Genomic DNA, 13740 nt, shown 5'->3' on the forward strand with positions numbered 1-13740 from the left:
AGACCCTGGACTTGTCACTTTTTAAATGACAGGGGACTGGATAGTGTGTTCTCTTAGCAACTTACTCATTCACAGCACGTGTGATTCAGCTCCTGGATTTTATGGATACTGGCATAGAGAGAGAGAGTTGGGTGCGTGGCAGCATCCAAGATCTCGGTGTCCTGGTTTTTTAAGTTAAATTGAAAAAAGTACACAGTGTGTGTGTGTGTGTGAGTATTTAGGCAGTTGGTTCTGGGGACTTTGAAGGTTGATAGTAATGTGAAAAATTGAAAGCCATAGTGGAAAAATCATGAATTTCAGAGTCAAACAGACCCAGGTTAGAATCTTGACTAACATTTACTATCTGTGTAACGTTGGGCTAATTGCATGACCTTTCTGAGCCTCCCTTTCCTCTAAAATGAAGGTGATAGTTCTTGCCTCGCAGTTACTGTGAGGAACGGAGATAAAGTAGAGTTTCCTGGCACATGGTAAGGAAATAAAGCAAGGGTAGCTATTATTGTCAATAAAGTGTGGCTATTTCTTATTAAGTTGAATGTTTCTTATGAAAAATGGGAAAACTGATTCCGTCAAATGCTTCTTGTCTTCATTTCTTGCCCTGTCTCAGGGGATGTGTGTGCTGAGGTCAGCCTATAGACGTTGGCCTGTGATTCATCTTCAGCCTCGCATACTCTTGGAGGCAAGAATTGTCAGCCTGAAGATGATCACCCTGCCAGGAGTCCCGAGGATCTGGCTTTATAAATATGGTTTACATTTACATGAGGCCCCAGTGTCAGCTCCCCTGAATGTCGTGAAGCTCCGGGTACCTCTCTGGGGTCCCTGCCAGGGTCCATCCTGTTTTGGCCGCCTTGCCAATACAGGTCATGAGAGTCCCCACTCGCAGGACTCTCTGCATTCGTGTTTGCTCCTGAGTTTGTGCCCCACACTGATGTCCCAGGCATAAAAAGCAGGTGTGCCCAGAGGTGAGACCCTGTGCTTGGCATAGAGGGAGGCTCTCTGGGAGCCACCTTCTGGGCCACCCCACCTGGGTTAGTCCTCTGAGGTCTGTTTCCTGAGTCTGTGCAAGGGTCCTTTCGATGCCTTTTAAACCTCTACCCAGAAGATCTAGAATTTTGAGGGATTGCTTTGTTTCTAAAGCCTCTTCAGTGAGTTGATGAGGTGACTTAGGGATAGTCACAGAAAGGGGAAAACAGAAGCCTTGCCTTGGAGGCCCCGACCCCACTCAGGAGGCATCCCTATCCCTCATAGCTGTCCGGCCCAAGTTGTAGCTTGATACGCTGCCATGATGTGATTGGCATATGGTTGGGAATAGCCTTTCTGGGGTCAGTCTGCTTGGAATCAAGTTCCAACTCTTCCGTTTGTTAGCTTTTGGACTTGCGTAGGTTACTTGGCCTCTCTGTGCTTTACTTTCCTTATTCTTAGAATGGATAGAGTGGTGGTTTTAATGATTAAAAGAACTTGAGGCACCTGGGTGGCTCAGTCAGTGAAGCGTCCGACTCGATCTCGGCACAGGTCTTGATCTCAGGGTCATGAGTTCAAGCCCCGCATTGGGCATGGAGACTACTTAAAAAAAAAAGAAGAAGAAGAAGAACTTGCATTTGGAAAGTACTTCATACAATAGTGAAACAAAGTTTGCTTTAACAAGAAAAAAGTTAAGCTATCAAAAACCAAGTGATAAGCTACAGAGATTTGTAATGAAATCTTGTCCAGGGGCGCCTGGGTGGCTGAGTTGGTTAAGCATCTGCCTTCGGCTCAGGTCATGATCCCAGGGTCCTGGGATCGAGCCCCGCATTGGGCTCCCTGCTCAGTGGGAAGTCTGCTTCTCCCTCTCCCTCTGCCTGCCACTCCCCTTGCTTGTGCTTGCTCTCTCTCTCTCTGTCAAATAAATAAATAAAATCTTTAAAATAAATAAATAAATAAAGCAGGGTAGGAAGATGATGTGTGTGACTCTTCCTCTTCTGTCAGTACTGTTGTGGGCCCCACCTTCAACCCAGGGAGAAAGCTGTTGCCATTTTTCCAAAAAGAATCCTGTGTGTGTGTGATATGGGCATGCAGGTGTACGTGTGTGTGTGTGTGTGTGTGTGTAGGGGGTCTTATCTGTGTGCACAGGCATGTATATAAGCTCAAAAGAAGGAGGTGCACGGTGCCTACAATGGAAAAAAAATGTAGTATTACTTTTAGTAGTTGCGTGCTTTAATAATTTGGGATATTGTAATCAAAGAGAAGACTATAATAGATTTAAGTTGTATCTTTGTAATGGGGTTGAACATTTATGAAGTTGTAGTGGTAGGATTTGTCCAAATGAAAGGAGTATGATTTTTTTCCCCTCTTTTTCTCCTAATATATTTGCATAATGAACTACTACTGTAAAGCAGGGTTTCTCACCACCAACACCGTTCCCGTCGGGGGCTGGCTAATTGTCTGAGATGGGGGCACCCTGCGCAGTGTGGGGCGTTGAACAGCTTCCCGGGCCTCTATCCACTCGATGCCAGTAGCAGCCCTCACCCTCAGTCATGACAACCAAAACTGTCTCCAGCCACTGCCAATGTCCCCTAACGGACAAAGTCGCCCCCAGTTGAAAACAACTCCCATAAAACAGAACATCCCCATGTGTCATCGCATATTCTGTGCTTTTCTATATTTAAATTTTTCTCCACGTGAAAGTGAATGTGTGTGCACATACACGAAGCCCAGAAATACCTGCCATGAATCACACACACGCAACAGCATGTAGAAAGTTTACTATTTCAGCTTCTGCAGAGCTGGTCACCAGGCTAATTTCCCCTTCACATTTGTATGTAAAACATAAAACAAGCTCTCTTCTAGAAACCCCTAAGCCGCAGTTTTTCCCACCTCAAAACCAGAAAAGGCAAAAGAAATAGCATGGCCGTAGCCATAGATCCTTCAGCCACATTTGGTGCTTGCCCTCCAAGCGGAGAGCCATGCAGCCTTACACCCCATCCATCAGACAGAGATAATCCTTGGATGTCACTGCTACTTAAAAAAAAATGTATTAGAACCAAAGAACCTAGATGTCATTCAATAGACGAGAAGATTAATTTTTCCCCTCTTTCTCAGGGCTTTTTATTCCCTTTCCTGATTATATTTTTGAATGCCCTTCAAGTAGCTGTTTTGCATGTTGATGGTGATGCAGTAGGATTTAATGAACTGTGAGCTAAAGCAGAAAGGCTGAGCGGGAAAATAAATGAGTGACAGCGACTCACCTCCGTTCCTTCCACGCATGTCCAGATGCCGATGTCGTTTGGGTACCCGGAGTGACACAGCCCAGCAACCCTGCACATGGGAGCCTCATTAGGGAGTTTCCAGGCTTTCCTGCCATTGTTCTTTTTATTTTGGCTGTCTCCAGGTGACCTCTAGTTGAGGAGGAAACACACCGTTTGGGCTTCTGAGCCCTAGAGAAAGTCAGTCCCTCCAAGTGTCGGTGCCCCCTTGGGCTTCTGGGGAATCATCATTGCCTGATTATCCTACAGGACTTCCTGTCTGCAGGTGTTGATGGCCGCCACCACAGGGCACTTGGGTCTGGGGGTCAATGCAGTTGGATTTGCTTGCTGAGATTACATTTCTGTTGTTGTTACTGTTCGTCATCTTTTACGAGACTGTATTACTTACCCCCGGAGAAGTATAAAATAATTAAAGGAAATTGTTCTCATCAAACATACTCTTTGTCGAGTCTGACAGCATTAATTAATAAGGCTTGGCAAGAGCATGTGAATATGTGCAAACTTTATTTTGTTACCAGGATTCTTTTTTACTTTTAATTTGATGAATGTATCCCCAGTCCAGAATGAACTCCTAGATTGATATGTCTTTTGGGCTCCTAATGATCAGAAACAGTATCTGCCATTGTTTCTTCTGATATCATCTTCCCATCATCCCTGGTAAATTGTGGATCATATGATAGGTCCTCAGGAAATTCCTATAAATCCTGTGGAAATCCGTATGGAATGAAATAACAGACTGATTAACAAACAGTTAAGTCAAGCATATGACTTAAGTCAAGCATTACATCTGAGAGAATCTACAAGAAAGTAGGACTGCGTTTTGCTCCACTTCAAATGTTTATATTTTGAACTTGCATCTGCTCAAACTACAGTTAATGTTGGGTCTGGAACAGAGCAGGTTGACCTGGTCCCAAACCCAGACTTTTATTTTTGCTCTGCTAATGGAAAACAAAAATACCAATAACAACAATGATGGTAAAGCTGATACACGCAGTGAGCACTTACATGTGCTAAGCTTTCTATGTGTTAGTTAATCCTGTCACCACCGTGGTCATATTCTCCCTGTCACACAGCAAAGGCAAGGGAAATTCAGAGGATTTAGGAAATTTGCTCAAGATCAGGCCAATGTAAGTGGCAGAACCAGGGTTCCAACCTCTGTCTGACTCAAGTCACTTTAACCACCGTCCAGGTTGAATGTTTTGGGTCTGGAGCTCCCTGCAACACCGTAACTAGGCTTGGATACAGAGAGGTCGTCGTGGTCCCCTGTGGGACCTGCATGGGGGCTCTCGGGCAGCTGAGCTCCCTGTCTTCTTCTCACCCACGCTTCTGGCCTGGTCTGCTTACTGGCAGAGGTGAGGAACTTGGGCACAGTCTTGAGGGAAGGAGGAAGGGAGGAATAAATCAGCTCTAGTGAGTGTGTTTGGAGCCTCAGCCACAGCATCTGAACGGATCTTTAAATATCGACAGGTAAAAAGAAGGGAGCTTGTAGAGATGGTGGAGTGGGTACCATCATCAGTTCCCGCTGCCTGTAGGTTCCCCTTTATCTCCAACAAATGAGCAGATCCCCGAGACCCACAAACAGTAGGTGCTTTCCTTTACATCCATCGAAATTCCCTTTTTGCATGTTTCTGTGAATTAAGTAGAAATGCTAACAAATAAACAGCAGGTGTAACGGTTCAGCTCAAATTTAAAGCTAAATTAATAGGATCTTCATAACCTTAGGATTGTTGAATTCATCTTTAATTGAAAAAAAAGTCTACTTATAATCTCGTCAAAGCCTGTTTCTTTTGGGTCACCTTCAGAGTCACATGGCTTTGATTCTTTCGTTTATTTGAACAATATTCACTGAGCACCTGTTACTCGCAGGCATTGTTCTAGAGCCGCATCACAAACAAGGGCGTGGCTTTCTTGAAGCCTACCTTCTGGTAGGTTAAATGACACAAACAGAAATGCCATCGAGTCATATGAAGAACTGGCACAAGAGTGTCCCAGCGGAGGGCACAGCAGAAGAGGTGGGTGGAGGCCAGAACTCTAGAGCCCTATAGGCCAGGGTCCAGAGTTTGGGTTTTATTCTGGGTGCAGTGAGAAGACACTGAGGGCACCGAGTGAGGGAAAGACATAATCTGTTTGATACTTTTAGAGGATCACTCTGGCTGCTTGGAGCCTGGGAAACCTCCTAGGGACGAATGCAGTGCTGTGCAGATAGACAGAAAAGGATAACTTTGAGGTCCGTTCTGGAAACGTAACTGACAGAATTTGATGTTGGGCTGAATTGGAAAAGAGAGGGGTCAACATTTAGGAGGGGAATGGCCAATGATCTGGCGGGAAAAGCAGCAGAGCATGAGGACATAGAAGCCAAGACAGGAAAGCCTTTCTTAGACCCAGTCAAATGCCAAGAGGTTGAGTGAGAGGAGAAAAGAGAAGAAGCTGCTAGCTTTGCCACCATAGGCTGTTATTGACCTTGACAATCGCCATCTCAGATGTGTCTTGAGATTTTTTTCCAAGTGCAGGTGACTTCATTTTTACATCCTTGATAGACCTCTTTTTAGGCTGACAGTGCCCCAAGTGTTTTATCTGCATTGTGCTGAGCTCAGCTGCCACCAACCAAATCGTCAACTCATTCCTCTGCCCCCAGCATCCCTGTGTTCTATGGGACTGATCACTATGCAGCGGGGGTCACCTGCAAACACTAGCTGCTGAGCCTTACGCATCCCTGAGTCCCAGCGAGGAGCACATTTCCTGACTTGCTACACAGCCAGGTAGAAGGAAGGACTCCTCCGATCGCAATTAGTGTGCTCTTGGCACCCTCCACTTCACCGGCATTAGCATATGTGATGGCTATTGCTATGCTCATTGACTTGTCCATCCCATCTCTCTCCCTCTCTCTCTCTCCCTCTCTCTCTGTCACACACACACACACACACACACCAGACCAGGAGTAGTTCCAAGGAGCCAGGACCCCTGTCGTCACGCTCGCCATTATATTACCTGCGTGAATGACGAGTGCTGGACATACAGTTGATGTTCAGTATACTTCTTTAAAAATGAACCTTATGAGAAAGGAGGGAGGAAGCAAACAATGAAGGAAAATTGGCTTGCTATTTGTGAAGAAGCCAGATCCCACATGTAAACGAGTACATTCATTTAGAAGATACCACTCCTTGAAAGAGAATGACCGGCTCTGTTCCAATACAGTTGGAGAGGCGGCGTCGGGGGAAACGTTCTTCCTCGCTGAGCAGCTTAGGAGGCTACTGCTTTGATCCTTGACCACAGCTGATTTCTGGAGGGCTGTCACTGTAACATGACCCCTGGCTTCTGACTCATCACTGGCTTGTCCTCACTGTGCGGGCTGCACTGTTCCATTCCTCGGAGCTGTATCAACCGAGGAAAATTAGGGGAACAGTCATCGCTTTATTTAAATCCAAGGAAAGAATGTTGCCAGCTCAGATTCAAAAGGTCATTTTGTAATTCTCCCCATCCTGAGCAATGAGTAGAGCAGCATTTCCCAGGCAGCGTTCCCTCCCTGGTGTAGTGAACCATCCCTGTAAGAGCTAGAGCTGCGGGTGGACGCACGCACGCCGGGAGCCCCGCATCCAGATCCCTCCAGAGGTTTGCAACAGCTCTCTGAGGATTAAAGTGCTCTGAGGTCTTGGAGTAAAACACAAAAATATCTCTTTCACTGTGGAGTCTCATCACTCTTAATTTATCTGAATTCAACCACAGGCCCTGGGTAATCATCATCATCATCATCATCATGCACTTCTGTTTCCAATAACGTGACCCCAGACACAAACCCACTTCATCTGGTGCCGGAGCAGAGAAACAAAGATTTTTTTCCAACCCTGGAGGAGAAATTGGCCATAGACAGAGCCCACGATCCGCAAACCATGTGCACTGTGCTTTATAACAGAAGGGCAATCAAGGGTGCGGTGATTATACATCATTTTCACCTCGCACGCCGATGCAGGAACGCAGCTCCTGTCTAAGCTGGAACTCTGCTGAGCGGTTGTCCTTTTAGAAGGGCCTCTGGAGTTCTCGCTTGAGGGACTGATTCTTAGTGCTTGGCTGGGGTCCCTGAGACTGTTACCTCCCAGAGCATCCCATACGAGGAACCCGCATGTAGGTTCGCCTCGGGGACTTTAAAGAAGGTTCCAGGCCCTCTTGTTTCTAAAGTCAAAGCCCTTCTTCCCTCGTGTGTACATTTACTATGGCAAGTTTCTTTTTCCCTCCTCTGGAGAAAGGTGCTGTTAAATTGACGTGGCATCTTAGCAGTTACTGGCATCCTGGGATCGTGGGAATCCTGCAGCTTGGGTAGGACTACACTGAGCCAGGCCCTTCGGAAAACTGAGAACAAGTCAGGCAGAGCAGGAGACACATGGGAAGTAAACGGGTCTGGGGGCAACAAAGGATGAGAGTGAGCAAACGATTTCACCACAATGAATCCTGCTTCACGAGCAATTGAATAATAACTTTCTTTCTGGAGAAAGATACCTTTGTTTTACAAAACTGCCACTATAGATTTCTGTCTAAGGTGTGGTTTCTGGCAAGCCCTGTGATTTGTTTGTTTATTAGCATCCTCGATGCTTTGCTCTTCTCACCCAGGAATTACTTCTTCAAATTCCTGAGCCTTCCCCAGAGATGCGTGTGGCTGTGTCCATGCTGGGTCTGAGGTTCCTGCTCAGCTGCAGGAGTGGCTGCCCCCAGCCCATACGTGGCCCTCTTCGACAAGTGCCTGCCTCCAGCAGGGGTGCGTTGCACCCGCCCCCATTAGTAAGGTCACACTGACACCGGCCCTGACCGACGCCCTGGCTCAGTGACCCGCATTACTGTCAGCTCTGGGCGTCATCTTGATGGTGGCACTATGTCCAAGGATAGATGAGTCAGGTTGCCAGCGTGTTTAAGGAGGCAGGGCCTGGATGGCAGGCGCTTTCAGAATTCTGACGCTGCTTTCTTGGCTGCCCCGTCAGATCCTTACCACTCGTGACACTCACCGTAGGGTTTGGTAGTAGGGCACCTCTGCCCTTATGACAGATCTGGGCCTCAGCTACTCTTTGAAGGCGGGGAGCAGTGGTGGTGGTGGTGGTGTTCGCCGCCGCTTCGGGGAGCCGGGAGCCCCGCGGGGAGGCCCAGAGGTGGAGGGGTTGCCCCCGTGAACTGGGCCGCCCTGTAGCTTGTGATGTTTGTAAGCCAGGAAACCACCGGGCTGTTTTAACCCCTGCAGGTGCACCAGGCACAGGCAGAAGAGCTGTGTCCCCTCTCTCTTATCTTCCATCTTGCTGCTCCCACCCCCACTCACCCACAGAACTTACAGACCTGTCAGTAATCCGATTTGGTCCACATTACCCTGATCCTGCGTTCCATCCATTTTCCGTTGTTTGGCGGTTTTCTTTTTAATATTTGTCCCCTTGGTCAACCAGCACTGGAACTGAATTGGGTCGGCAGCACGTCCAGGGGAAGGACCATCTGTCTAGTTTGAGGGATTCCTTAGGGGAGGTGCTTCCTCCCTGCAGGATAAACAGACCTATATTTTTCCTGGGGGTCTCCTCTGCAGCCTTCCCAGATAATTTTTCAGCAATGGCTGGCCCTGTAAAAGAACGAACATGAGGCCCCATACAAACTGTTACCTACGGTGTTTGCTCGATTCCAGGACACTGTTCATTGTCAGATGCCACATCAAATGAATAGCACCTTTCCCCAGGTGCCAATGGCACTTCCAGAATAGTCTCTCCATCCTCCCGAGTTGGTGAGCAGAAAGATATGGGCATATAGTGTGGCGAGCCGGGCATGGCCTGGGAAATGAGCCAGGAGCAGCTTCTAGGGTTACACCGCTGGGTCATAATTAACCCATGCACATCCCTCTTTTCTTCTGGGACTCGGGTACTTCACCTTCCGCTTGGTGTAGAATTTAGTTCGAAGCACAAAAGAATGAAGTTATCATGGCTTAGGGAGTTTCCTGTTTCAGGTGATAGCCTCTGACAAATGTCATATAAATTAACCTGGTCCCAAAGCAACTTGGCCACACATAGAAAAAAAAAAAAAATCACACAACCACCAAGTGGTAATTTAGGAGTGTGGTTTTAGTTTTCAGATGTAAGAGTAGTTGGGGGAGGCCTACTGTTGTTTTATTTTTGATTTCTGGTTTAGTTTATGATAGGCAGAGAATGTTAGCTCTAAGTTCTCCATTTTATAACTTACGATATTTCCTTTGTGACTAGTTCGCTTGCGATCATTTTTTTTAATGTGTCATATGTGATTAGAAAATGTGTTTAATCTCTTTTTTGTGTGCAAGGTTCCATGTATTTATTTTGTTCAAATCGTGTATATCCTCACTGTTTTTGTCTGCTTGGTCTGTAATTTCTGAGAAAAGGGGTTTTTTTTTCAAAGATTTTATTTATTTATTTATTTGAGAGAGAGAGAGCGTGCGCGTTCGTGAGCATGAGCAGTGGGAGGGGCAGAGGGAGAGGGAGAAACAGACTCCACGCTGAGCAGGGAGCCCCATGCAGGATCATGACCTGAGCGGTAGGCAGACACTTAACCAACTGAGCCACCCATCCCTCTGAGAAAAGGGTCTTAAGTCTCCTATGATGGTTATAAGTGTGTCAGTCTCTCCTGGAACTCGGATAGCTTTTGATTTACAGTTTTGTGCTGTTGGATGCATATAAGTTTATGACATGTCTTTTTAGTGATGGAGCCTTCTTCATCCCATTAACTTTCCCCTTAGGTCCTATTTTATCTGATTAACTTTCCTACCCAGTTTTCTTTCGGTGAATATGTGTTTGTCTTGTCTCTTTCCAGTTTTTTATTTTCAACTGTTCTGTGTCCTCTTGTCTTGGGCACCTCTCTTGTAAATAGTATATAGCTGGCTTTTATAAAAGTCCAATCTGATAGTGCCTTTTAATAGGTAAGTTTTATCCATTTACATTTATTGTGGTTACTTTATATATTTGGACTTATTTCTGTCTTTTAATTCGTGTTTCTGTTTACCTTGCTTTCTATTTGCTTCTTTGTTCTCCTTACCTGTCTTCCATTAGATTAGCAAAGTTTTCTTTTTTTTTTTAAGATTTTTTTATTCATTTATTTGACACAGAGAGAGCGAGAGAGAGAGAGAGAGAGAGAGAGACAGAGAGCAAGCACAAGCAGGGGAAATGGCAGGCAGAGGGAGAAGCAGGCTCCCCACTGAGCAAGGAGCCCGATGAGGGGCTCGATCCTAGGACCCTGGGATCATGACCTGAGCCAAAGGCAGCCGCTTAACCGACTGAGCCACCCAGGCGCCCCAGATTAGCAAAGTTTTCTTAATCTTCTTCGCATTTTTCTCTCTGCTAGTTTGGCCAGAATATATTTTATTTTATATATATAAATATATATATATAGTGATTACCATTGAATTTTTAACATGCATACTGAACAATGATTTTTTTTGTAATATAGGCTATGATTATCCAGGATTTTGGTGTTCTCAAACAACACAAAGACTTTGTACACTTTTCTCTTAACTTAAAGTCAACTGGTAATTACAATAAAGAGTAGAAATCCTGGCCCAAAACATTGCCATGCATTCTCAGCCTACTGACTCACAAGGGGATTAGAGGCACCCTGATTGATTTATAAAGCATGAACTTTTTGCTAATACACTCTGTTTTACACCCTGGGGTGCTTTTGGACATCTGTCAAGTTCAGAGTGATACATTCATTTCCAGTCTTTAAAAATCTGTCTGTCAAGTTCCTGAAAATCGTCTGAAGTAGGATTGGGCAAAAGAGAATTCAGAATCCTATGGTCTACTGCTAGGGCCTGTTCCCATAAATCCTGTTTGTCATGTGTAATGACTTTTAGTGAGAAAATGAAGGGGCTCCTCCCTGCTGACACCTGCTTACTTATCCCTTGATTCCCAAACTTTAATGTCCATATGAATCCCCCAGGTATTTCCTAAATGCTAAATTGCTAAAATGCAGATTCTGATTCAGTATGTCTGTATTTCTGATGCCCTTCCAGGTGATGCCGGTGCTTTCGGTCCATAGACCACATTTGAGTAACAAGTGCTTGGAGAATAAAATTTACCTAGGAAAATTGGGGCTTCAGCCCAAGGTCAGGGTTCCATGATACCTCACAGAACAGCAGATAGCAGAAGAAATACTCTCTTTGAAGTGGTTTGGGGTTCAGGATCATGTGAAGTCTGAAGGTCTCCTTAAAGCCTTAAGGTCTGGCAGAGCCCAGCGTGAGTGCTCATTCTGTGCACCGTGAGTCCCCCTCGCCACGGTGGGCTCTGTCTGCCTTCCCTCTGGAGGTCAGCACAGCATGTGCTTCAAGTCTCAGACCTGTAACTATGTCATCTAGACATGACTCTCTGAGTCAGTGCCCCAAGAAAGAGCCTGCCTGGGGCCAGGGGCAGGTTTCCTGGTAATTTGTGTTTAAGACAAGCTTTAATAGAGCTACACTTTTAAATAGTAACCAGGAAAAAGCTTCTCTCTTTTTAACGGGTAGCCATTTATAGGACTCAGCTGTTGAGGCTCAAGGGTAGCATTAGGCTTAAGTTTAATCTTCTGTATACCATAATTTACAGCACTGAGTAAAGCATTGTACGTACAACGATTTCAGTCATTTGCTGTGATAAATAGCTATTGCTCTTGGCGGAACAGAAACACCATCTCTGCTTTCCATTTATGAATATTGAATGGTCTCAGGCAGACTTTTGCTGTAAGTTTTTAAAGGGGAAATCCCCGCTGATCACAACTCCTCACTAGCCCGAAGTGTAATTTCCCTGCTCCATGCGCCCATCAGCCCTTGATCCGGACAGTAGTTCTGCAATGCGCATGTGTCCTGGGGAATATTGCACAGGGCACTTCTGACAATCCCTAGTGTAAGTCCTGCAGTTTTGCACTACATCCCTCTGGTGGTTTGGTAGAAGATTTAACTAGTGGCAGGAAGCCACTGACAGGAATCAGGGAAGTAGCTTAAAGGTGATCATCTGATTCGGGAAAAATAGAAGGGATGTGATTCTGTTGGATTCCTGACAGCGAGAAGATGGTGTCAGCTTAGGAAATTGAAATGAATGGGGGCCAAAGGGTGGGGGAAATGTCAAGACCCTAAATCTCTAGGGATCCACTCTTAAGGAACTCGGAGACACGCATGCCTTCCACCAGACTTCCCTTAGTTCAGATACTTTATTCCCGGCCACCTGGGAGGAGGCAAAATGGATAGTCAAGTATGACACTTAGTAGAGTGACCAACTTGTCTTGGGAAGTCACTGGGGCCAAGTTGGCCAGTCACCCTAGACTCAGGCTACCAGAAATTCTCCCCTCAGCCCAGTTCCTTTCCCATGGGCAAATTCTCTGTGCTAGGGACTAAAATCCTTAGACTGGCGTTCTTTGATTTGTCTCATGCTTTTGAGTACCCACTCTGCCAAGCATTGCATTGGGTGGTGAGAGGACTCAAGGGTGAACATGAATAGAGAGGGTGAACGAGTAAAATGGTGACCCTTGGCCTCCTTTTGAATGCCGTGGCATGGACTGCCTTCCTGGGGCCAGTTTGGGAGTGGCCAAATGCCATTGGGCAGCAGCATCTCTCTAAGATGATTCCTTTGAATACAGAGACTAAAGGCTTCTGTTCTCACTATGGCCTTTTGAGGGTGATCCTGTATCTTTAGAAACATCTTCGATTTCTACCGCGTCTTGCCGTTTACAAAGCACTCTCTAGTAGCTTCTGCATTCTCACTGTGATAACAACTCAGGCAGGTGGACTGGGTGCTGGCTTCCCAGCTTTGGAAGCTCAAAGACTTCAGCGACTTTCCTAAGGTCACCGACTGAGAGGTGCAGAGCTGGGACTAGTATTCAGGACTCCTGAATCTGACCTCAGCGCACTGTGGACAGAGACCCCGGGGAAAAAATGCACAGCCTAGCAAAATATTGGAGGCAAGTGTACCTTTATGAAACATCCAACCTCGGCCATTTCTGATTCCAGACGTACAGGCAACCAGCACCTCCTCTCGCTTTCTCGTCTCTGCTTCACATGGGATCCGAGCTTTCTGTAATGACTACTTGAAAAACAGTCTTACCGTTCTGATTCTGAGGGAATATTATTCAGTCCGCTTATAGGTTATGATCCACCCTCTCATTTCCTGGCCAGAAGATTGCATCAGAACAAAGTTACAGTCATTTGAGCAGACGCTGAAGGCGTTCAGTTGTGTTCCGCATGAGAATAAATCCACTCAGCATTCTGATCAGTTACAACCGGTGATGAGAGAATTGTGTGGGCCCAAAACTCCAAGTATGTGTTTCATGCCTGTAAACCTACTAATGAGAATGGGGTTTGGCAGAAAACTGAGCTTAGCGTTGCTTGTTAGTATTCTGAGAGCTGGATTATAGACCCAGATACAATACAGTTTGATCTTGATAACATCTCTCCTTCCCAGGCCTCAGATAAGTTTGTTAAGCAGGAAGATGACAGGAAGTAATCTGGAGAGAGAATTGTATCTAAGTGGCTCAAGAGACCTGGCCATTCAGGACT

The 13740-nt window shown here is 45.9% G+C and overlaps 1 protein-coding gene and 1 long non-coding RNA gene across 6 annotated transcripts in view; one reads left to right on the forward strand and one right to left on the reverse strand.

Annotated features, from left to right (window-relative positions):
• Positions 1 to 13740, forward strand: part of ATXN7L1 (ataxin 7 like 1) — a 229341-nt gene that overhangs the window by 84707 nt on the left and 130894 nt on the right. The gene's annotated exons all lie outside the window — the stretch shown is intronic.
• Positions 3727 to 13719, reverse strand: LOC118519793 (uncharacterized). The gene is made up of 3 exons (XR_004909346.2): positions 13156 to 13719; positions 6228 to 6611; positions 3727 to 3943 (listed from the first exon to the last, which is right to left on the reverse strand). It is a non-coding gene; the product is annotated as an uncharacterized LOC118519793 (long non-coding RNA).

The sequence above is a fragment of the Halichoerus grypus genome, chromosome 12, assembly GCF_964656455.1.
Source record: "Halichoerus grypus chromosome 12, mHalGry1.hap1.1, whole genome shotgun sequence".
Lineage (NCBI taxonomy): Eukaryota > Metazoa > Chordata > Mammalia > Carnivora > Phocidae > Halichoerus > Halichoerus grypus.